The sequence below is a fragment of the Aedes albopictus genome, chromosome 3 (genome assembly GCF_035046485.1).
Source record: "Aedes albopictus strain Foshan chromosome 3, AalbF5, whole genome shotgun sequence".
In the NCBI taxonomy this organism is placed as follows: Eukaryota; Metazoa; Arthropoda; class Insecta; order Diptera; family Culicidae; genus Aedes; species Aedes albopictus.
This window is the reverse complement of record NC_085138.1, coordinates 302,160,618-302,187,329: the sequence shown is the minus strand read 5'-3', so window position 1 is coordinate 302,187,329 and position 26,712 is coordinate 302,160,618. Positions and strand designations below refer to the sequence as shown.

General features: G+C 41.4%; 1 protein-coding gene and 1 long non-coding RNA gene across 3 annotated transcripts in view; one reads left to right on the top strand and one right to left on the bottom strand.

Moving 5' to 3' along the window:
* Positions 1–26,712, bottom strand: part of LOC109417164 (leucine-rich repeat neuronal protein 3-like) — a 505,905-nt gene that overhangs the window by 113,374 nt on the left and 365,819 nt on the right. The gene's annotated exons all lie outside the window — the stretch shown is intronic.
* On the top strand, positions 4,335–13,980 carry LOC134284059 (uncharacterized). The gene is made up of 3 exons (XR_009995600.1): positions 4,335–12,574; positions 12,629–12,698; positions 12,759–13,980. It is a non-coding gene; the product is annotated as an uncharacterized LOC134284059 (long non-coding RNA).

Below are 26,712 nucleotides of genomic sequence, written 5' to 3'. Positions count from 1 at the left end.
ATGCATCTGGATTTTCCTTGAAACGCCACTGAAACCCCGTATAACGCCCTTGAAGTCCCTTGAATCGCCCTTAAAGTTCCTTGAAACGTGTCTGAAATCCCCTGAAACACCCATGAAATCCTTGTAATTTCATTCACACGTAAAAGAAACCTGAAGGTCCTGAAAGCCCCTGAAACAACCTACTGAAACACTTAAACTCCGTTTAAGGACTCTTTAGTAACTTCCTGGAAACCCCCTTGACACCATCTGAAACGCCCAGAAGCAAAATCTGTTCTTGCAAATTAAATTTCCTCATCAAAACCCTGACTTCATTTATTCACAAATTTCCCTCTTTTTATGCCCTTTTTAATTTATACACACTCAGCTAATGGCATAAAAAAAGATTCCAGTGTACACACTGGTGAGTACCCGTTCATGTGTAGAGATCACCTTGGCATTGCAGCGACTCTTGACTGTGCCCGCCTTCCTCCATATTTAATACTGTACCGCACCTAGCCATCATCAACATTCCAGTCTGAGCTAGGGTTGTGACCGCTCTACAGGACTTCTAGGGAACAGTCGAAACAACCATAAAATACGCTGACAAGAGCTTCGTCGGGTACGTCGAACGGAGCAGAAGGAACGAATGGTTCGACAAGTACTACGGAGCAGTTTTGGCGAAGAATAACGCAATGCCAGCGGAAAATCGTGTTACGGCCGCACGGGACGACGTGTATTTTTTCCTATCTTCCCTCTCTTTCCAACAATATGCCTCGCGATTTTGAAGAAGCAAATATCAATTTCCACTGCACTGACGTAGCTGAAACTTTAGTCGATTGTGCACCACAAGTGAGCAAATGAACGATCAAATTTCTAGATAAAAATATGAAGTAGAAGTTGAGATTTACATCTTACTAGCAACAGAGCAATGGCGGACGATTCAATCACCGTCCCGTCCGACCTTAAGTACTGTTCCTTTTAATTCCACTAAGAAATTGCATCCTTTGACAGATACGTATACGACGAATATATTTCGACCTCAACTGTAAGGTCGTCTTCAGTGTCTTGTACTCGACTCGACTCGACGCTTATGAACAACGAGCTCGTTTCGGCGAACCCAGCCTCCAAACAGTGGACCACTCCGGAAATATATTGTGGACAGGACATGTGGCAAGAATTCCTAACAACAACCCTGCAAAGTCGATGCTTCAACCAGATCCGGTTGGTATAAGGCTAGATGAGTGGACCAGTGAACTGGCGAGCGTTGGATGTCACCAAGAGTGGAGAGCGGCAGCCACAGACCAACTAGGTATTGCGGCGTACTGTTGTTGATTTTGTCTAACCTTAAATGTGATATACAAATAAATGTATGTACCTATGTAATAAAACCCTAATTAATCCACCTAGCGGTGATGGTGCCTTTCTCGTGCTTTAAAATATCCTTTCAACAAAACTCGAGCGACATGTTGATGACATTGACATAAATACAAAATGAAAACTGCTTGCTAAATCTACTCAATATGGATACATTTTATATTACCATAACATCCAATATTCAGAAAATATAAGATAACGATCCAAAACTCAAACCAAACAAGTGTCATGAAGCCGTAAAATTTTGAAACGTCATTTTAGATTTTCCGGTCATCATTTTGTGACTCCGGATATCTATCCCAACTAAACTAACCGCCATCTTGAACATTGAGACACCATCTTGGATGTTCTGGTATTCATTTTTGGACTCTGCACCTAAAATTACATAAAATAGTCGCCGTATTGAATTTTGTCATGTCGTTTATGATTTTCTGCTTACCAGTTTTGGACGAAGACCGCCATTCTTCCCCATTCAAACTATAGTCATATTGCAGACCTTGTGAAACAGCCCACAGCTTGGGTTTTCTGATTACAAATTTTGAATTCTGGACATATTTTCATACAAAATATGCCCATAATGCAAGAATAAAAAATCCTATAAAATAGGCACTAACTTGAATACTGGGCCATTATCTTGGACTTTGGACCGCTATCTTGGATACTCTGGTGGACTCCGAACATATTTCCCATACCAAATACACTTACAGTAAAACCTTCATGAGTCGATATTGAAGGGACCATCGACTCAAGGAAATATCGAGTAGTGGAACAAAAAACCTTTGGGAAGCTTTTTGGGGGGACCATCATAGTAACCCAGAAATCATTTTTCAGTATGGAAAAAATTACCTCCATGAGTCGATATCGAGTCAAGGAACATCGACTCATGGAGGTTCAACTGTATTTTACATAGTTTTAGAGCTCAAAATTCCTTAAAACAGCCACCATCTTCTGTTGACGCGATCAAATTCTTATTTTTCCATTCAACGTTGACCCATCCTACTATAAATTTACACGTTAGGAATCTAAAATGGTACGATTTGATGAGATCGTTTTAGTTTTGTCTATATTTTGTTCTCATATATGAGGACTTAGACCTATTCGTCACTGTTGTTCATACCTAATGTTTATCAGGCCATTAATCAAAGCCACGATATATTTTTTCACATGAACGTTGGTTCTGCTACACAACAGCTAGTCTGTAATGTGATCTAAGGCTATTTTCTTGCAAACCGTTCATTAGATTATCAAACAATCTGCGATCTGATGTGTCGTATGTATGGGTTTGGTTCATTTTTATATTTGGTAATTTCCGGTGGGATAGCCGGATCTGATTCCATTAGTCATGGACCATGACACTACAGGTTGTCCCAATTATGGTCTGAGAATATTTTATTGCTATTTATTCACCTTTACCTAATCACCGCGATTTGATATATCGCATGAATGGGTTTGCTTTTCTTATACTTCTAACCACTTTCGAAGCCACAGCTGAACCCGCAACACTACCGGGAATCTAATGTGGTCTGACCCTATTTTTCCATCTGGTTGTCGATAAGTCGTGATCAGTCTTGTTAGAGATCACAGTCATTTGAACCTTTTCGTCGATATTCGGCCTCCTTTGTCTCCGACATTCGCAACACAAGCAATCAAACTACTGTTCGAAACAAAAATGTCAAACGAATGCACTTCACCACGATAGCGGCTTTCGGAGACGGTTCGGATTTTGTTATTCCTGTCTTCTTCCATAATAAGAGCTATGTTGCCCATCTGGGTGTCGTATTCAATGCAACATGCAATAATAAACTAATATTAACATTCATAATCGGAATTGGCTGAAAATCTATGCGTAAAGCTAGAATTAGACACATGTCATCGTGTCAGTTTTTAACTGAGAGCTTCCTCTGCCAATGACCATTTTGCATGTGTATATCGTGTGGCAGGCACGAAATACTCTATGCCCAAGGAAGTCAAGGAAATTTCCTTTACGAAAAGATCCTGGACCGACCGGGAATCGAACCCGTCACCCTCAGCATGGTCATGCTGAATACCCGTGCGTTTACCGCCTCGGCTATATGGTTTAGATATGGTCTGAGATGGTTTTCCTGCTCATTGTCCATCAGGTCATCAAAAATGCCGTGGTTTGATGTGTCGCATGTATGGGTTTGGTTCAATTATATATTTGGCCACTTCCAGCGGGACGCCTAGAACCGGTTTCGGAACACTACCGGTTCAGATATGATCTGAGACTATTTCCCTGCTTACCGCTCATCAGGTTATCGAAAATGCCGTGGTTTGATGTGCCGCATGCATGGGTTTGGTTCACTTGTATATTTGGCCACTTCCAGCGGGACGACTAGAACCGGTTCCGGAACACTACCGGTTCAGATATGGTCTGAGATGATTTTCCTGCTCATTATCCATCAGGTCATCGAAAATGCCGTGGTTTGATGTGCCGCATGCATGGGTTTGGTTCAATTGTATATTTGGCCACTTTCAGCGGGACGCCTAGAACCGGTTCCGGAACACTACCGGTACAGATATGGTCTGAGATGATTTTCCTGCTCATTATGCATCAGGTCATCGAAAACGCCGTGGTTTGATGTGCCGCATGCATGGGTTTGGTTTAATTGTATATTTGGCCACTTTCAGCGGGACGCCTAGAACCGGTTCCGGAACACTACCGGTTCAGATATGGTCTGAGATGGTTTTCCTGCTCATTGTCCATCAGGTCATCGAAAATGCCGTAATTTGATGTGTCGCATGCATGGGTTTGGTTCAATTGTATTTTTGACCACTTCCACGTTCCACTCCTAGAACCGGTTCCGGAACACTACCGGTTCAGATATGGTCTGAGACTATTTTCCTACTAACCGTTCATCAGCTTATCGAAAAAGCCGCTATTTGATGTGTCGCATGCATGGGTGTGGTGTACTTTTATATTTGACCACTTCCGGAGGGACACCCGGAACAGGTTCCGGGACACTACCGGTTCAGATATGGTCTGAGACTATTTTCCTACTAACCGTTCATCAGGTTAATGAAAAGGCTGCTATTTGATATGTCGCATGCATGGGATTGTAGCATTTTAATATTTGACCACTTCCGGCGGGACACTCGGAGCCGGTTCCGGGACACTACCGGTTCAGATATGGTCTGAGACTATTTTCTTGCTTACCGTTGATCAGATTATCGAAAAAGCCGCGGTTTGATATGTCGCATGCATGGGTTTGTAGCATTTTCATATCTGGCCCCTTCCTGGGGTACCGGTCCGGAACACCTAAATGGCCATAACTCCGGAACGGCTGGACCGATTCGAACCATTTTCAATAGGAAACAATGGGACCAGATTCCGCGTCGAATGAACCATCGGTCATTAAAATCGGTTGAGGTTTACTGCCAAAAAGTGATGTGAGTTTTTTTGTACACACACATACACACACACATACATACACACACACACACATACATACACACACACAGACATCACCTCAATTCGTCGAGCTGAGTTGATTGGTATATGTGACTTGACCCTCCGGGCCTTCTATCAAAAAGTCGTTTTTGGAGTGAACATATAGCCTTTCCAGTACACTTAGTGTACGAGAAAGGCAAAAAGGTTGTGGTTTGTGGCAATAGTTACTTCTTTTCATGGCACACAATACATTCCTCCAAATTTCTTGAAATCCAAGCAGTAGTGTAGCGGTTAGCCCTAACAACGGTCAATGGATAGCAAATCCAACATCCACCCCAACAGAAGATGGGACGACCGTCCCGAAAACCACGAACATCGTAAACGAAATTTAAATATTCAAACAAAACAGCTGCGGGCTGTGTGCCACCACCATTAGACTCAATGAGTGAGACTGGCTGGAAACTACCGGGAAATGAGAATCCAACCCACCAGGGAGTTTCCCGAACTAAAGTGCTCGTGGGGAAGGTGCTAAATACACTGACTGGAGGAAGCGATTCTGAGTGCGGGGGCCCTGTCTGGCCGGCGAGAATACCTAGTTGTGACAAGCTATATTCAGAATTCTCTCGCTGCTGCTGGCTGGCTTCCCGGTGTGAATAAATGCATTTATAATTGAAAGTTGTTTTGGTTTGTCTCCTGCGCAGAGAGATTTATTGGTCTGGCGCTGCGTTGTACGAGCCATTGCATTGTAGTTCTTCAGTGTCATTGTCATTTGTTGCACGGATGAATTAACGAAGAAGCCGTTGTGCGATGCTGGGAAATTGGAAGGTTAATTTTAGCTATGGCGTTAATTTCGGTAGAATTTGGTAAATCAGTTTTGTTGAAATCGTTGGGGTTTGAGCGGAATTAATGAGGTTTATTGTTAAAATGAACATAGTTTAAATTTCCACTTTTCCGTTGGTATTTGTCTGTGGACAACGTTCAGAGTCACCAGTGCCAACAATCTCATCGTCTTCACAATGCACACCACACAGTCGTTTTCTTGCAGACACTCGATAAGCAAACGAATCTGGCCCAAGAAGGGCCAAAAAGAAAACAGAGCCAAGAAATGGCGTTAAGTGATTTTTGTTTCCATTTCGTCGAGGTTGTTTGTTCGGGTGTTCAGCTGGGAAAACAATGGCATTCCTGGAAGCAACAGTCGGCCCACGATGGGAAAACAGATTTCCTCCCCCTTCGCGCCCAGCCAGCATGCCACTGTTCACGCCACATCATCGACAATGAGGACGCAAAAGAAGGCGAACAAAAGCGTGCTCTCGTTTCGTAGCATCGAAGGAAAACGTTGTCACTCGGTGATGGATTTTCTCTTCGTCTATTGACGATTGCCCGGGAGCATCGCCAGAGGAGGAAGTGTGAAATTGAATTTCCTAGAATGAAACTTTGAATTTTGTTCTACATTTGCCAGTAGATTACTGGGAAAATTTGTATCTTCGCCGGAAGTTAGGAAAAAAATCACTGTTACAGTTGTAGCCTTTGCTCCATTTCCATTAATATGCCAGATATAATTTCATCAACAGATTCAAATATCAATATGAAACTGACCTTCAATCAGTACATCAATGCCCACTATAGATCAATTAATTACATTGCGCCGAACAGTTAGGCAATTTTCTCGCTATGAAAAGCTTTAATCGGCCTTCAATCGGCCGCGAATGGGATATCCGAAGGTCAAGTACGTTTGGAATTTCCGGAGAAAGTCGGGGAAGAAAAAGTTGCGACCGAGCCCAAACTGAGCGAGCCTTCAACGTAAGCCGTTACACTGCCGAATCATTTCGAAGAAGCTCGGGGGAAATATCGAACTTCCGTTAAGTTCGGTCGATGGCACCTTTCCTAATCTGAGGATCACGGTTTCATTTTACTTTCGTTCGATCCGCAGATTAGTGTAGAAGTGTCGTTGTTAACCTTGTAGAAATAGCCGTTGAATGTGAGTGAAAGTAACGTGGTGATATTTCTTTAGTTTAATTGTTCTTTTTGTTAGTTCCTAGTTTTCAGTCCAAGTTAGGAAAGAAGTGCGTAGGGTTTGTGCGTTTACCTCGACAGATTACCAGGTAATGTGCTCTTTGTGCTCGTCTTAAGAACCCGTGCATGTGCTAATTGTACGTGAATAGCCCACTGGCTAGATTCTTCCACAGCGACGCTTCTCTGCCGATCGACTCGGAACTTCCGGCGAACGAATACTGCCGAAGAAGAGGCACGTCAACACGCCGCTTAGCGAACTTCTGTGGTCGTCTACTGCCACTTGTCAGGCCCGTCTTGAAGGTCGTTCAAGGTTTCGCAAGAACACCCCCCCCCACGTGACAGACAACCCCGTACACGTGGTCCAAGCGGTCGATCCACCGGCGCGACACACCAGGAGCGCAGAAACAATCAGCAGGTCAGCGAAAACCACGTAGCTGCTCGGTGAGTCGTTTCCTTTTTGCACCGTCTTTTTTGTGGAGTGGGGCGTCCGGTGAGGACGCCTCGGAGAAGTTTTTTGCCGACCATAAGGTCGAGAATAATTTGGACGTCTAGTCGGAAACAGCGTTCGCAAATGTAAGGTTGGGTGGTTGCTTGGATCCAAAAGCGTGCGCACGTAGTTTATGGAAGCTCCACCCAACCCTATTGTTTAAGTCACCCGGGTGCATCAAGCCTCCATAGCTAGCTTGCCGCATCGTCAAGGGAGAAAATATCAATGGATCGTGTACACGAATAGAGCACAAGAACAAGATAGAAGGATAGATAGAAAAGAAACGCACAAGAGAGCAGGACTGAAACAGGTACACATTGTAAATGTATATTATGGAACAAATAGCATGTGAGTAGAATAAACTTTCGTTTCTGTTATTTATTGAATAAACGTGTTTAGTCTCTTAAGTATCATTGTGTTAGTAAGTTATACTACAGTCCTGCGAAAGATTTTTAAATTATTGAAATGTTGTCCCGTTACTTCGCGTATTTGTAGTAGATGTTGTTTGCGTGGCGCAATTTGACTGTAGTCTTGCGTATGCCCTTCTACGCTGGTAGCGCCTCTAGCGAGAAGTAGTGGAACCGCCAGTGATGATAAAGAGCTTGCGATAACTGATGTCGCGTGACATTTAGGTATGGGTGTTGTCTTACCGCGTTCTTTGGAGGAATGGTTTTGTAGTGTATCGGGTTATGTTGTTGGTAGGGTAATTACCCCAGTTAAGGTGTAGGAAGTAGACGCGCTGGCTCGATCCTACTTTCTTCGGGAATTTTAAATGGACTCGCCCTGAAGAGTCTCAACCGGGCAAATTTAGAACTTGTCGTGCGGTCTCCTAACGGAGTGGCGCTTAAGCCGCATGATTTATTCCCGGATCGGCCAGTGCCGGCTACAAAATGGCGCCCAACTGAAAGGTCTTATGTGGTTTATTGAGTTTTGAAAATGTTTGGAGAAAAATTGAGAAAAAGTTCATAGAGTTTAAACGTTTGTACAGTTAATTTACGTGTATTTTCTGAATTTATGTAGAATGTCATGTTTTAATTGTAGTTTTCAAGAATTTAAGTGTATTGTGGAGAAAATTGATGATTATATGTGGATTTACGTGCAGTTTTGGTGGTATTTGCTTAGAGTTATCAAGCAATGCTGGTGATGTATTGTTTATTTAGGAAGATCTAGAATTTTCTTAAATTGTATGGCTAAATATCATTAAAGTGGCTCAACATTCTACGAGTTACTGGTTTGACGACTGAGGAGGTGGAAAAAGAACTGTTTGTGGGAGGAAGTTATGTGGAATGAAGGTAATTCGTAATATGGATGGGTTAGAGTAATTCTGAGGATGATTTAGGATTTTTTGGAGACACTTATGAGGAAATTTCTAGAGATGATGGATGTATGGAGAAATTACGGATTACGATAGATGTTTTGTGAAGTTTTCGTGGGTACAAACAGTTTATAGACTTCATTGGAATAGTATTCACGGGATAGAGTAAATACCAATCGAAACAGTTACTATTGATGCAAATTGAAGATAAAGATAGCAGTAAATATTCGCTTAAACAAAATGGAAGAGAAATTATCGAAAACTGCTCTTCTAACGAGGATTAAAGAGTTAGGAATCCGTCTAGAAGAAGTGAAGGCTGAAATAGTAGAAGAGGAAGATGAGCAACATAGGGAGCACCTCCTAACGGAGGAATGGGATCTAGAAATAACGATAGAAGTGTTAAAGGCTGAATTTAGAGGAGTAAAAAAGAAGTTTATAATGGTAGATTATGACTTTTCTCAGAATCTACATTACGAGGTTTACGAGAGTACGTTCTCGTGCGGGTATTGCAAAAGCAATGAGCATGGTAGGAAATGCTGTCCAGTATTGGAGAGCAACGTTAGACTGAAGATTGAAAAATCAGGAACGCAGAAGAGCATAGGATATTGTGAAACGTTTCCGGAAAACTAGATCAGAGGTGCTCTGTAGGGAACGAAAGCACCTCATACATTAGACATGTTCCCAGAGATGAGAAAATCTCACGAAAACTAGATCAGGAGTTTTCCAAATTACCACTACGCAAAATGGCAGTGAGACAAAACAAGAGCAAGTTCAGTTTGCCTAGGGTGCGTAGGGAAAGCAGAAGAAAAAATAGGAAAATTCTAAAACAAAAAAGGATTCTTGGTTCTATAAGTCAGCATAAAAGAAGAGGGAAAGAAGAAGTAGCAATGGCAGAGAAAGGAATGAGAAAGTTTCAAATAACAGCTGAGAGATGGAGGCTGTGGTTTTTAAAGATTCTTCTGAGTAGAAATCTTTATGTGTTTCCAACTTTTTTATGTTCTGTTCGAGCTATCTAATTGACTTTTGAGTAGATCAGTGATCGAACACGAACTGCATATTGGGACCGACTGCTACAACTTGGAAGATGTGTATGGGAAGAGACATGATATCTTCAACTGCGAATTTCCTGTAAGAAGGGCTTCGAGGAGTTCTTCTAGGGGAATGCAGTTGAGCATAACGGTTATTAAGCTATGTAGCTCTCAGTTGAGTAGCAACGACGCGCCATGATGATTTAGCTCTGGTTGCATGAAAATACTTGCCGCCGTTTGTGAGATTTGGCTCTGGCCTTTCAGCCAGAGCAGCCCCACAACAACTTTATTTACTGGGTGCTTCCTAGAGGAGAGGCTCTCGCTGATCCTCTAGAAGAAATCTCACAGACGTGCTGGACTAGGCATTTAAGGATTGCTCTAGCAGGGGGATCTTTGTTGAAGATTTTTGATTTGCTCAGGCCTACCCTCTCGACCGGAAGACAGAGCGAGTCCATGGAGTTTACTCCAGGACGATGACCTTGAATTGAAACTCGGAGCTAATGAAGCGTTGATGAGGAGTACCAACAACGGGAAGTATTGAAGCGAGAGTCTGTAGATTGAGGGTGCTCAGACGATGACCGCCTAAGACTCTGAGGTCTAGCTCATAGAAGCAGACGATGAAGAGCACACCCGAGTAAATCGAGCAAGCAAATCAACAAATCTCTAAGAAAGAGACTGCTGACTAGAAAAATCAGTTTGAAAATGTAAATAGCTCTCTCCCATTGTAAATAAGGACGAAATCGATTTTTCTAAATTATTGCCTGTTTGGATGTTTCTTTCATGTTTGTCATTGATGTTAGTAAGGTAGTTAACATCGAGTCTTAGTCTATTTTAGTAATCATAATTATAGGCTTTATTAGGGTCCTGTGTTGCAATAGTGGTGTCTATCGATGACACTCGTGTACATATATATTTTTCATGTATTCAGTTTCGTTTACAGTGTGAATACATGTTTATTAGATGCTTTATTTACATTTTTTCTACGTTTTTTTTTGTCTTACATAGCTATTTTCATTATTCATATTGATTTATTTATTTATTTGTATATTTATTTATTTATTTACTTATTTATTTATTTATTTATTTATTTATTTATTTATTTATTTATTAGAGAGTTATTTGTTCAGAGATTATTTATTTATTTATTTATATTGGCGGAATCATGCATCGCCTTGTGAAATTGTCCGGTTCGTCCTTTTTGCACGTCCCACCATGCGACATTCTTGCGTGGGTCGCGCGACATCTTTCATGTTGGATGGTTCCTAAAATCAAAAATATGCAATGAAAATTGGTCCAATTTACTCACCTTTAATCGGAATCCAACTATCCTGCCCAATGATCACCGCCCTGAGCTCCATCCCATCCATCTTCAAAACTGGGTGCGATAGACTAGGACGTTTGTGGGTCCGTCCAAAGAACATCTCATGGCCATCCAAATGTAAACAAACACCTTCTGGATTCATCATCACAATGATCCATTTATTCCAGGCAGATTACCTTAAATTTAACGAAAATCATTAGAAATTAGTTCATTCTACTTACCAGTATCAGTTTCGTCAGGATTTTAGAGGAAAATAGCCACAAAATTATCTAAATAATAAACAAATTACCGCTCCATAACATTTTTGCACTGTCTCGTAATCCATCTATAATTCAACTAACGTTTCGTTGTTTACTCGGAGGGGGTTCAATGTGTGGGTGACATTTATTTTGCGTTCTATGGTTGTGTTAGGTTTGGTCATTTTGTTCTTGTTTCGTATTGCCGAATTGTATATTTGGTGTTAGAAACATGAATTAAAGTGAAATTTTGGGGATTTAGTATTTGTGTTGTGTGTTTTGTAATCGCTTATGTGTTAAGTGGTAGAACCATAGCCGATACTACTGTCAAGTGTTGTGATATTTCCGTGGTCAGTTGTATATGTTCTGCGTGCCGATGAAATTTCGGTATAGAACAAGCAATTGATATTTTTTTAAATTTGTGTTAGGTCTACGTTTTGTCAATTAGAGTGTTGTGTAAGCTGAGGGATAGCCTTGGCGACACACTTGAAAGACAAAATAGTTGCGGTTTGGGCTGGATAGGGATACATTTCCAACACTATGTATGGAGTAGTCCTTAAACTGTCCTTACCTGTTATTTGGAGTTATGTTTGGGTATTATGTTATTTGGAGATATGTTTCGGTATTATGTTCTGGAGTTATGTTGTGTTGTGTAGTTTGGTTAGGCTTTAACTAAGATTTAATCATTTTAGTTCAAATGCCGATTTTTGGGAATTGTGTAATATTTGAGTATTTGTGTTTATGTTGAACCAACACCGAGTAAACGCGAACGTTGAACACTTTCTTCCGTATTGGCTAATATGAACATAAGAACTTTTCTGTAGATTTTGCTAGTAGTTGTATTTTGTTAATCAGAGTTTAGTCATTATTAAATATTATATCGTTAAATTTGCCCTTACGAAAATTTGGTTGTAGTCCTACAACCAAATTTTCGTAAAACAAGCCCGGTGTTATGTAGCCTTTGCTCCATTTCCATTAATATGCCAGATATAATTTCATCAACAGATTCAAATATCAATATGAAACTGACCTTCAATCAGTACATCAATGCCCACTATAGATCAATTAATTACATTGCGCCGAACAGTTAGGCAATTTTCTCGCTATGAAAAGCTTTAATCGGCCTTCAATCGGCCGCGAATGGGATATCCGAAGGTCAAGTACGTTTGGAATTTCCGGAGAAAGTCGGGGAAGAAAAAGTTGCGACCGAGCCCAAACTGAGCGAGCCTTCAACGTAAGCCGTTACACTGCCGAATCATTTCGAAGAAGCTCGGGGGAAATATCGAACTTCCGTTAAGTTCGGTCGATGGCACCTTTCCTAATCTGAGGATCACGGTTTCATTTTACTTTCGTTCGATCCGCAGATTAGTGTAGAAGTGTCGTTGTTAACCTTGTAGAAATAGCCGTTGAATGTGAGTGAAAGTAACGTGGTGATATTTCTTTAGTTTAATTGTTCTTTTTGTTAGTTCCTAGTTTTCAGTCCAAGTTAGGAAAGAAGTGCGTAGGGTTTGTGCGTTTACCTCGACAGATTACCAGGTAATGTGCTCTTTGTGCTCGTCTTAAGAACCCGTGCATGTGCTAATTGTACGTGAATAGCCCACTGGCTAGATTCTTCCACAGCGACGCTTCTCTGCCGATCGACTCGGAACTTCCGGCGAACGAATACTGCCGAAGAAGAGGCACGTCAACACGCCGCTTAGCGAACTTCTGTGGTCGTCTACTGCCACTTGTCAGGCCCGTCTTGAAGGTCGTTCAAGGTTTCGCAAGAACACCCCCCCCCCACGTGACAGACAACCCCGTACACGTGGTCCAAGCGGTCGATCCACCGGCGCGACACACCAGGAGCGCAGAAACAATCAGCAGGTCAGCGAAAACCACGTAGCTGCTCGGTGAGTCGTTTCCTTTTTGCACCGTCTTTTTTGTGGAGTGGGGCGTCCGGTGAGGACGCCTCGGAGAAGTTTTTTGCCGACCATAAGGTCGAGAATAATTTGGACGTCTAGTCGGAAACAGCGTTCGCAAATGTAAGGTTGGGTGGTTGCTTGGATCCAAAAGCGTGCGCACGTAGTTTATGGAAGCTCCACCCAACCCTATTGTTTAAGTCACCCGGGTGCATCAAGCCTCCATAGCTAGCTTGCCGCATCGTCAAGGGAGAAAATATCAATGGATCGTGTACACGAATAGAGCACAAGAACAAGATAGAAGGATAGATAGAAAAGAAACGCACAAGAGAGCAGGACTGAAACAGGTACACATTGTAAATGTATATTATGGAACAAATAGCATGTGAGTAGAATAAACTTTCGTTTCTGTTATTTATTGAATAAACGTGTTTAGTCTCTTAAGTATCATTGTGTTAGTAAGTTATACTACAGTCCTGCGAAAGATTTTTAAATTATTGAAATGTTGTCCCGTTACTTCGCGTATTTGTAGTAGATGTTGTTTGCGTGGCGCAATTTGACTGTAGTCTTGCGTATGCCCTTCTACGCTGGTAGCGCCTCTAGCGAGAAGTAGTGGAACCGCCAGTGATGATAAAGAGCTTGCGATAACTGATGTCGCGTGACATTTAGGTATGGGTGTTGTCTTACCGCGTTCTTTGGAGGAATGGTTTTGTAGTGTATCGGGTTATGTTGTTGGTAGGGTAATTACCCCAGTTAAGGTGTAGGAAGTAGACGCGCTGGCTCGATCCTACTTTCTTCGGGAATTTTAAATGGACTCGCCCTGAAGAGTCTCAACCGGGCAAATTTAGAACTTGTCGTGCGGTCTCCTAACGGAGTGGCGCTTAAGCCGCATGATTTATTCCCGGATCGGCCAGTGCCGGCTACACAGTATCAATGTATGAAAGTTTTTGTGCACTATTTGTCATAATTATCTGACCATTTGATTATTTTTTTATTTTCATGGGAATATCATCATTTTATTCATTGTTATGCCAAAAAGTTCAGGAATTCCGCTAATTATTCATTTCAGGGATTTCTCCAGGGATTCTTCGAAGAATTCCTCCAGGGATTCCTCCAGGGATTTCTCCGGGGATTCCTCCAGGGATTCCTCCAGGAATTCCTCCAGGGATTCCTCCAGGGATTCCTCCAGGGATTCCTCCAGGGATTCCTCCAGGGATTCCTCCAGGGATTCCTCCAGGGATTCCTCCAGGGATTCCTCCAGGGATTCCTTCAGGGATTCCTTCAGGGATTCCTCCAGGGATTCCTCCAGGGATTCCTCCAGGGATTCCTCCAGGGATTCCTCCATGGATTCCTCCATGGATTCCTCCAGGGATTCCTCCAGGGATTCCTCAAGGGATTCCTCCAGGGATTCTTCCAGGGATTCCTCCAGGGATTCCTCCAGGGATTCCTCCAGGGATTCCTCCAGGGATTCCTCCAGGGATTCCTCCAGGGATTCCTCCAGGGATTCCTCCAGGGATTCCTCCAGGGATTCCTCCAGGGATTCCTCCAGGGATTCCTCCAGGGATTCCTCCAGGGATTCCTCCAGGGATTCCTCCAGGGATTCCTCCAGGGATTCCTCCAGGGATTCCTCCAGGGATTCCTCCAGGGATTCCTCCAGGGATTCCTCCAGGGATTCCTCCAGGGATTCCTCCAGGGATTCCTCCAGGGATTCCTCCAGGGATTTCTCCAGGGATTTCTTCAGGGATTCCTCCAGGGATTCCTCCAGGGATTCCTCCAGGGATTCCTCCAGGGATTCCTCCAGGGATTCCTCCAGGGATACCTCCAGGGATTTCTCCATGGATTCCTCCAGGGATTTCTTCAAGGATTCCTTCAAGGATTTCTCCAGGGGCTCCACCAAGAATTCCTCCAGGGATTCCTCAAGGCATTCCTCCAGGCATTCCTCCAGGGACTCCTCCAGGCATTCCTCCAGGGATACCTCCAGGGATTTCTCCATGGATTCCTCCAGGGATTTCTTCAAGGATTCCTTCAAGGATTTCTCCAGGGGCTCCACCAAGAATTCCTCCAGGGATTCCTCAAGGGATTCCTCCAGGTATTCCTCCAGGGATTCCTCCAGGGATTTCTCCATGGATTCCTCAAGGGATTCCTCCAGGTATTCCTCCAGGGATTCTTCCAGGGATTCCTCCAGGTATTCCTCCAGGCATTCTTCCAGGGATTCCTCCAGGGATTCCTCCAGAGATTCCTCCAGGAATTCCTCCAGGGATTCCTCCAGAGATTTCTCCAGGGATTCATCCTACATTTTCCAGGGATTCCGCTAGGGATTCTTTCTGGGATTCCTCCAGGGATTCCACCAGGGATTCCTTTTTTGTTATCAAGTTTATAGCTCGATATAAAAGACCACCTTCATAAATACACAGTTTTTTTTTCACCACCATGATGAAGAGGAACCCAATATATAAATGACAAAGACATGCAATTTGATATTCTTTTGGTCGCTTCAGAACCAATTGTTGAAACAATTCATCCAATCTCTAAATTAGAAAGTGTGAGCATTATTATGTATAACAGTGTACCGTAAAACGGGGTATCTTTGATAATGCGGGTAACTTTGATATTGCGGCAGGCATTGTATAGTTTATCTTATAACTAAGATTCCTTCAACCAGTTAAGAAAAAGGCAAACGTAAATCAATTCTATACATACGAAAGTTCATCTTAGACGTATTTACATTAAAACATAGTTTATATTCAACTTTTTGGACAAAAATAAAAATATAAATATACTCTTAATCTCGATAGATTCATCTTAGTAGTTTTCAAATCTTGCCTTGAATCTCTTAACGAAGTGTGTTTTTACGAAATGGAAGCAATTTTGTAAATTGGGATACAAATTTCCATACATTGATAAACGCCTAAAAGTATGCAATACCCTTGCAATTTCATGTTGTTAAATCTGTGTTGTTCTAAATTTGTTAATAAAACATTAAAAAACTACACAAAAAAGAAAACTCACCATGAATAACACGTTATCATATGTTGATGTACCGTTAAGCATATATTATTACAAAGATAATGATTTTTGATAGCTAAATTCACTGTGTTTTCCACTCAGTACTCCACAAACTCATTTTTATATGTAGAATTTCGTAAAAATTCAATGTTTTGATATAAAAATTCTATCGGATATATTCCACAAGGCTTCTCTCATCATGCTCATACTCCTAAGCTTTCAATATGTGATTATTTTTTAAGACTTGGTGTGTTTTTCAGGGCGTTATCAAAGTTACCCCAAAATGAAAATCTGATTCTCGCTCATATGAAAAACTAAAAGTTAACCAAAATATTTCAAACAATCGAATCTTTCAATTGCAATTGATAACTGATACCCCAGTACTTGTTTTAAAAATATAAAAGTCGGGGAAATACTGTTACATGGAAAAATATTGAGAAAATTCGCTGAAAAACTATCAAAGTTACCCCATTTTACGGTACGTACTGCATTGCCTTGTCGGAAGTTCCAAAAATGAATCGTTCCGAAGATAATCCTGAACTCCTGAGCACATCTCGCTGCAACCTGCCCGGGAAGTGATAACATTTAATAGCTTGCTTTTTGCCGCGTGAAACAAGTTTTCACCACTTCCCATCCCTTCACTCGAGTGGCCTCGTCGGAATCGACTGCACTCTGTGTGTCGTTGTTGTAGGTCATATCGGAAGCAAGCCATTCTCGAATCGGAGTATAGTTTTCTTTCTCTACCCGACTATGTGACGATATTGCACAATTTTATGTTTTATTTATTTCTCTTTTCGAGGTACTTCACGGTGTCGGTCCTCCTCGTCATCCGCCGCCTTGGTACTTGATAGTGCAGGGATAAAAAGGTAAAAGCTGGAAATGAGTTTTTCGCGCGTCCACATTCTTCCGTTAGAAATATTTATAGGAAGCGGAAGAATGGAGGGATATTTGTGCGGAGAGTCCTCTTTGCTTGGAAGTACAGCAGTGCTTTCAGCAGGTCTTTCGTTTTTATGCTGCGCCATTTCCATTAAGACGCAAATGGGATCAGTTAACTGGAAGTATCACTATCATCGATAGGAAGATGAGGGTAAATTTAGTTTTTTTCTTCCTTTTTTTGCATTTTATTTAACTCTGTTAATGACTACATCGTCCGGTCAGATGAGCAGTTTGTTGTTATCGCTGCAATATGAAAGTTTGTCGCGTAAATGAAATTTATCTCAATGGATATGAACTAAAAGTATATGAATTGAATTTAACTTACTTTCTTCTCTCCTTGGCATAACACCCCAACTGATATAAAACTTCCTCCTCTGCAACACATTTATTAACTGATAAATTTCTCTGTCAATTGCTCATCCTTGCATTCATTGTTGTTTGATGTTTGAAGATTCAGTCATTTGAATGCTTCTGAACTGCAGAAAAAATAGTTCTGAATACATCCTTGGATGGACCTTGATGAATTACCTGTACTCATACATATGCCATCGAGCGCACATAATAGTAGATTCATGTCATTACAATTGAAATATTTCCACATATCGTATCACTACCAATATCTTGAACCATCTCCGCAATTCCAAGAAGTGATAATTACAATCAAATACCGTCTCCATTTCATCAATCACGCACGCAATTATCACGTCGGAAACCAGAAAGCAAACACCTCTCAGCCGAATGAGCAGACAAATTGAACTTCTGATGCAGACGGCGGCGCGGCGTGCGAGGTATGCCGCCTATTGCTTTACTTTGGATCGGTGGTTCGGCAAACACACGCACACCTAAAACCCCTCGCAAATATTGAGACTGTGCCATGCCTTAATTAGAAAAGCAGTGCCCAAATCAACCGAACCACCCATGCTTACACCTTCTCGACGGTGTGAGTTCAACCTCAACGTTCACCTTAACTGGCCTCGCCCCTACCAGGCGAGCCCAACAGGGGAAAGTGACGGAAAAGCACCTCATTTAAGAACATTACCAGCGCAGTATAATTGCTCGTTAGATATTTATTGGAAATAGCACTATAGACCGCCTGTTCCAGGAGTAAAAGTCCACTAAACAGGTGACCCCTAATTAATAGTGTTATGCAGCTACAGGGGATGGCCAAAATGTTTGGGATAGGCAACTTTTTTTTCTCTCACAAAAAAGTTCAACATGCTATAACTTTTCATAGAGCGCATCAAAAAATCTTAAATTTTGACTGTTTGTCAACCTATTATATGTGCATCATTGGTACAAATTTGGGCTCGATTGATTAATATTTCGCAAAGTTAGAACCGTTCGGGTAAAACACTATTTTTTAGACAACTCATTTTTGAGCTGTCATATCTCGGAAACCAGTAAACCGAATTGAATGAAATTTTAAACGTACACTAACAATATGTAAATGCTTTACAAACTATTTAAACATAGGTACTTTTTAAACTTTGAAAAAAGTTACCATGGATTGACACTTTTTGGATTCTTCTCGAAAAAATTTAATATTTTTACATCAATGTCAATAAATTTTAGTGTTGATATCCAAAGATTTTCCACTTCTGTTCTCAAGTTATCTCTAATCAGATATACTAGAGCCTATTTAAATTGAAGGAAGAACACATTTAGTAATTTTTGTGTGGTATTGTAAATTTGACTTATTTTCCTCTATATGGGTAAAAATTTCAACCCGGTATAACTTAATTCGGAGTGAGAAAATACTACATTTTATAACGTCGTATTAAGTATCAATATATTGCTGATAAACGTTAAAAAATTCATTCAATACGGTTCACTAGTTTCCGAGATATGACAGCTCAAAAATGAGTAGTCTAAAAAATAGTGTTTTACCCGAACGGTTCTAACTTTGCGAAAAATTTATCAATCGAGCCCAAATTTGTACCAATGATGCACAGATAATAGGTTGACAAACAGTCAAAATTTGAGATTTTTTGATGCGCTCTATGAAAAGTTACAACATGTTGATTTTTTTTGTGGGAGAAAAAAAGTTGCCTATCCCAAACATTTTGGCCATCCCCTGTATATGCTTACCATGCATAAAGAAAGAGTGGTTAGAGGGGTCTAATAAAAACTTAACCGCAAACGTTTAAGTTTTATGCCCTTCCTGTGCTTACTGGAGAAATGGAGCAGTTAACCTTGTGTTTCTCCGAGACAAGCAGCTGCCTTTCTTTAGTCTCAAACTTGATACTTCATACGGGCGGGATTATGAAGATGTTTAAAGCGGTCTTCTCACTTTACCGGGCCGGGACCGTGCCGGGCCCCGGCCGCGCCCCGGTCATCGATTTTTTTCTAACGATATCTATGGCGTGCTTCTCACTAGCCCGGCCGGGGCCCGACCGAGCCCCGGCACGGTGTGATGTGAAACACGCCATAGTAATCGCATGTAAGAAATCGAAGACTGGAGCACGGCCGGGGCCCGGCACGGTCCCGGCCCGGTGTAATGGGAATAGCTCTTAAATGTTCAGCTGTATGGTTTTCCATTATACGATTTACACAGTGTAGTCTGCGTATCCTTGCCTTTGGCATTTTCCAATCGATACCAACATGCTTTTATTGCTGCTTTTCTTGTTAGTGCTAAGATAGCTTCAACATAAAAGAACAGAACCGGTCAATCTTTGCAGACTAATGTACAATTGTGCAGGTCAACTCGCTCTAGTCCAAGAACCTAATTTTCGTGAAGGGAATTTCTATCTAGAAAATCTAATGAACCCGTTGTTTGCTACTTTCAGTAAAAAATGGCAAACTTGCGTGTCATGCCTCGAGCATGTATTCTTGTCAATAACGCATTTTTCGCTACACTCATCTCTTAAGTAACTACCCGAGATGTACTGCCGTTCTACGCACAGTTGTCCCATGTTGAAAAACTTGAAACTGAGGAAAACGTTTCAAAACGTTTTTGCTTCCTTCCGAAAAAGTGGTGTAACTAACTGAATTTTAGTTTTTAAACTATTGTGAAAAATCACTCCTATTTTCATGCCTGAGGTACCTTGAATCAAAAAAATATACATTTATACTATTTTTAATTAGGAAATACTTAGTGGGACTGTTATGCTTAGAAACGTGGTCCTGTCGGGTAAATTTCAACGCATACCAGTCCCACAAAAACTACTAGGAAGGATGCAACCCTCATAACAGCGATCCAGGACTGTACCACCTACGAATTTGTGCGACTTGCTCAATGCTAATATCAGTCCCACAAAAAATACTCGCCTTTTTATCGCTTGACATGATCTTTTCGTCAGGACTTTTTTTCATATTTTTGAAATATCCAAACTGTTACCTTCTCTTATAGAATTATAAAACTTTCGTTCCCAATGCTCAAATGTCTTTAAGCAAAACAGAGCCGAAAGACAACATAAGAGTAATTTCACACTTACAACTTTTTTTATGATCGGATAAGTAGAAATCAGGTGAGTGAAGTATTTGGTGAAATTGTGTTAGAAAGTTATTAAATTGGTAACTGGGTGAGTGTGAGCTGGAGATTGAATGAGTTAGTGAGTGAGTTAGTTACTGACTGAGAAAGTCATAGAGCTTTGGGCAGACAGATGTTCCGTGAATTTGAGTATGTTAGTAAGAAAATATGACATTTTGCTAATAAGTCGGTAGTTTCCACAATTATGTGAATTAGTGAGAAAAGATGTATAAATGAGTGAGTGGGGCAGTGAGCGAGTTGGTGGGATAATGAGCATGTGAGATCTATTTCGAGGAAGTCAGTGTATTAGTGAGTTAGTCAGTAAGTGATTTATTCAGTAACATAATGATCAAATTTGTAAATGAACGAGTTAATGAGTGAGTGAATGAATGAATAAAATGATGAATGCGGGAGTTAATGAATGAGTAAGTAAGTAAGCAAGTGGGTAAAAGATTGAGTTAATGATTTCAGGAGTGAGTAAGTTGGTAAATTAGTGAGTTGATGACATAGTGATTGAGTGAGAGGAAGAATATGTGTGAACTAATAAATTAGTAAGTAAATGAGTTAAGGGGTGAGTTTGTGAGGTAGTGAGTGTGAGAGTCAGTGAGTAGAAAAGTTAATAATTGGGTTGTTAAATTAAAAGGCAAGTGATGACAGTGAGCTGGTAAGTGAAGTAGTGAATTAATAAGTGTGTTACTGAGTGAGCTAGTAACTTAGTGAATTAGTGAATAAGTGAGCTTGCTTCAGTGAGTGAATGTGTATGTGTGAGTGTGAGTGAAATAATAAGTAAGTGTATAAGTGAGCGAGTCTGTTAATGAGTGAGCCTGTTAGTGAGTAAATGAGTGGGATAGTTAATGAGTATATGAGTGTAAGTGACTAAATAAATGAGTTTGTGAGTAATTGACAGATATGGTAAGTTGGTGGGTAATGTAGTAAGCTGACAAGTAAATGAGTGAGTGAGTGAGCGAGTGAAGAGTTAGTGAGTTAGTGGATTAGTGAGTGAGTGAGCCTATCAGAATGAGAATACGGATTACCGGATAAACTGACACGGTTGATCAAGGCGACGATGGATCGAGTGATGTGCGTAGTTCGAGTATCAGGGACACTTTGGACTCCACAGAACTCTACGATCGAATAAAGTTCGCCATAACACGAAGGTAACCTTCTACAAAACGCTGATTAGACCGGTCGTCCTCTATGGGCGCGAAACATGGACCTTACGGGCAGAGGATCATCGCGCTCTTCACAGTAAAACCGCTCAGCACTAATAAAATGTGTAAGCCCTACTCATAAGTGCATAATTTATAGACCACACAAAAATGTGTTACAGTTACTACTGCCGTGAATCGCAAGTCAGTCTCATCTGCAAAAAGTAGGCATTGAGAAAATGGACTCTAAAATTTTTAAATTCAATTTCTATGTGAAACTTAAAAAAATTGTCATGAATTGAAAACTTCTGCGATCATCATGAAACTTTCACACATTGTTTCAAACGTGAAAACGTAACAGTGAAAAATATAAAACTGGCTAAAACAGTGTTAAGTTTTGTATTGCAGGGTACACAAGTTCGTAATGGGACTGACTTGCGATTATATTTCATTATGGGACAATCTGACTTGGTGTTGTTTTTTTAATTTTACTGAACAAACTATATATTTTTATTCACGCAGCTGAAAGATCATCCCAAGAAAGGTCGAAAACGGCCATTAACTCATTTTTGTCCAAAATGCAGATGGGACTGACTTGCGATTCTCGGCAGTACACATTCTCAAAAACAGCTCGTACACTCGTCTAGATGCGAAATGTCGATATTTTTTTATTTTCCAAGGTCACTAGTAAACCTAGCTAGATAGCTGTACAAAAATGTTTGCGAATTTAACGATTTTGCGGACACAGGAGCTGATTTTGTGAATGTGCAAGGGTTACACATTTTTGGTGTAGTCTGGAAATTATGCACTTTAGTGCTGAGCGGCGTTAGCGTGTTGGAGTTTTCGAACGGAAGGTGTTGCGTACGATCTACGGCGGAGTGCAGATGGAAGACGGGACTTGGAGAAGGCGAATGAACCACGAGCTGCATCAGCTGCTAAGAGAACCAACCATCGTCCATACCGCGAAAATCGGGAGGCTACGGTGGGCGGGTCACGTCATCAGGATGTCCGATAGCAACCCGACTAAAATGGTTCTCGAGAGTCATCCGACCGGTACAAGAAGACGTGGTGCGCAGCGAGCTAGGTGGGTCGACCAAGTAGAGGACGATCTGCGGACCCTACGCAGAGTGCGGAACTGGAGATAAACAGCCATGGACCGAGTGGAATGGAGACGGCTACTATGTACAGCAGAGGCCACCCTGGCCTTAGCCTGATCGGTAAGGTAAGTGAGTGAATTTGTGGGTGATAAATTAGTGATTTAGTAAGTGAGTGAGCCTATTAGTGATGTAATGCAGGCCCCCGACACGGCCTATATCAATGCATTGGAAATATGGTAGACAGGATGTCCTGGGCGCTAGTAAATAGCGCCCACTGTCAGATGCGAAAACATCAACACTTTTTTGTTTAACGTTAATTTTGATTTGTTGATCAATTTTTCGATTATTTTTGCCACCTCTAATGATTATAAAACACTCCAGAACTCGCATTAATATTAATGTACGAGAAGAGGAGAATGCGATTAGTTGAATAAAGCAGCCCAACAAACACGCAATGTGAAGGTGAATTTCGTGTGTGGCTCACAACATCAAACAAAAGCAGCGTTTGTTGATTACACGCTCGTTTCGATTTACACGAATATGAGTATAAGGCAGTTAGATGTTGGCTACGATAAAATTCATTGATGCCAGGGGCCTGATGTAATGAGTTAGTGGATGATGTGGCGAGTTGAAATATTGATTAGTGACTGAGTTGATAAAAGAGTAAGCAGATGGGCAAATGAGTGAACCTGTTAGTAAATGATGGTATGAGTAAATGAACGAATTAATGAGATATTGAGTGATGTAATGAGTTATTAATTTCATGAGTTAGTGAGTGAACGGGTGAGCGAGTGAGTTAGTGAGTGAGCCCATTAGTGAGCGAGTGAATGTGTGAGTAAATGAGTGAGTCAGTGAGTGAGTTAGTGAGTAACCATGTGCGTGAATGATAGTGATGGCCACAAATGATGATAAATGCGGATGACATCTGCCTTTAACAGGAAGTTTATTATTACAATCTATAATAAGCAGATACCGTAACAGGAAAATGAAACTCATTCCCTCGCATCCCCCTACAATCTTGCGATAGCTACATAACTTGGGTTAAAGCGTGCAAATCTCGGATCTGATGGGCACTGTTCTTTCCGCAGACAGAAATAAAACGATTGAAATGGCGCAGCATAAAAGCAATGTCTGCTTAGATTGGTTGACTGTGTTGATGCCATCCGTTCGAACGCTCTGACCTCAGTTACTGGCAATAACAACATTGTGCTCGTTAGCATGGTAACATCATTGTTTCAAATGCATGGGTTCCAAACTGTCAAGTGTCAACAATTACTTTTCATGCTGCACTGCTGACTACGTAAAGAACACTACACGTTTGATCCCTGGCTGGTATAGCCATTGATTGTAATGGATCAGTAGGCTAAGATATTTTACCACGTTGTGTTACACATTGTTTTGTATTGTTGTGAAAAATTGGCTTCATTAGGAATGCTGTGAGCTAAATTCTCTTACATATGAATTATTTTTTTTGCAGCTAGCCGCTCACTTACGACATGATTTATTTGCCAACTCACTCACTTTTAAACCCCCTCATTTATCAACACAACTACTCGCCAATCCACCAACTCACAAGCTCACCAGAGTTTCCCATTGCTCATATGTACTAAAATGTGCCAGCTAGCCTCCCACCAAGTTGTCTCCTAGCTCTTCAAAATCGCAGTGTGCTGCGCAGCTAGCAGGCTCGCAAAAATCAGGTGGGTGCGAGCTAGGCTTCCAGGGAATTTGTCTCATCCGCTGCGTGAGCTGTTGGTATCTATGGCGAAAAAAAACTTCATGGTTACGACGAACCTCAACACTTTTATTCCGTACACAACTCAAGTGCCTGGTTACACCAAGGAAGCCATATATACAGATTTTTCTGTATTATACAGATTTTTGGGCACCTGTACAGATTACGTTTTATATGAATACAGATTTTGAGCTACAGGGGTTGTTATTCTTTTGTATGGGATACAGATTTTTCTCGAAATTTTGTATGGGATACAGACTTTTGAGGAAAGCGACCCAGATATTACAAAAAATCGTCTGGCATCCCTGACTTATACACTTTCTACCTCGTCAGGGCGCCGCTATAGTTACGCGTGAGAGTGGGAGTGCTATGCGTAGAAATTCAACAGTGGGACAATTTGACTTGACATGCTTTTCATTGAGTCTTCACTTTGTTCGAATGTTTTTTTTTATGTTACATGGAAATATATGAGAGGGACCCAGAATCGAAGGGGTGTAGACCATTTTGTCGATTTTGAGCTGAGCAGATAAAAAACTTCAGATTTCAAGCTTTCAGGAATGTAAGATTATATTTAAGATGATTAGAAAAATTACAATAAATCGTAGGAAATTGGGTCGATTTTTAAACTCCATACATTTTGTATGGGATGAAAAATTGGTGAAAAACTTTGAACCTCATTTACTCGAAAGTGGGTTTTTGTCACTTACACCCCTTTGCTCATGTATAAACAGAGCACCTGATGCAAAAAAAGTCCAAATCGCCTAAAAGTAACATAGGACAACTATGCGCAGAACGACAGTGTATGTGTGGTTACAAATGGCATATTTGTTAGAAATCTCAACAAAAAAAATTATTGTTCGGTTTATCTACCACATTATAACATATAACCCATCTCCAATGGGTGACAAAAAAATGTATTTTGTAATACACCTTTCGCGTTTGTTGGAGACGCCACCTTTACGTTTCTGCACTGAGCCAAGATATTAGAAGCAGGACCATACATATATCCATATCACAGTCAATACTAGAAAGAAGTTGATTATTGTTTTGGTGCATTTTGTTCCCATTGCCCCTTCGGATGATGTAGGTAAAAATGCTGATTGAAAGTGTGCTTAATTTATATTCTCCCTTTTTCTAGGATATCTTCGCTTGCGGCTTTTCTCCTATTGCGCTTGCAATAAACCCGAGGAACCACCACCAGACACCGGAGAAAAAATCGATTTCCGCTGCCGTGTCAGCAGCTGGAAGGTACCCGATTCGGCGGCGGTGGCAAATTAGCCGGATGGTGCACCTTTTCGGGAAAGATAAGCCTTCCCTCGTGTTCGTTGATCCTTATTTTTTTGTGCGCCACCAGTCAACCACCCGTGATTTGCTTCGTTTGCATTTTGCGTACGCAGCGGGGTTAAAGCGCCATCCGGCACATGGAAGGTGAAAAAACGCGAAATGTTAATTAATTATTATCAAAATTTAATTACCTGGAAATGAGCAGAGGGTGATGAATGGCTGCGGATGCGATGGATAAAAAAACTCGAATTGTGTAAATTATGGGGTAGGAAAAGTATTCAGCAATAGGGCAAGCTTATCTTTGAGAAGGATTTCGAGCTGCAGCAGATGGTATCGAAGGTTCCGTTCCTCAAAGTCCCAACGCTTTTAATCGCTCAATCATCATTCGGGTAAGTCTCTTCGATTCAACGTCACGTCCACATGAACCAACCGGCCGACGTCTGACATGTGATGCGGAAACTGATTTCCTCAAGAATCCTGCGAAAAAGCTGGATCAACCCGACGACTAACTGCTAAACCGACCGGGTAAACGTCGTCATGGCTACACCAACCATCACTGGACCAACTGGCCGGAACAAACAAGCTCCAAATGGACCGGAATGAATTAATTCAGTGCCCTGTGCATGGTCGGGGTTGGCTAATTCCGATACACAGAGAAGAGAGCCCTTCCTTCTGGTGGTGCGGTGAAAGAAGTCGATGTGATCAGACACGACAGGTTCGACGGAGTGAGATTGTGTCCGGCCGAGGCAACTATCTGTCTCTACCTACTAGCATCGTTCGTACCAGCAGTCTAGCATACCGATGCAAAGGTGTGGGAGCCTAATGCATATTCAATCTGTCTTCGACTTCATCAACGGCTGTCGACGACGACGACGGATACGGCAACGATGACACGACGTCAGACACTATTGGAAGCTAGAGAGTTGCTAGGGGCAGATTGGTTTTCGTTTTGTGCATTCACGCGTTTCGGTGGTTTGTCT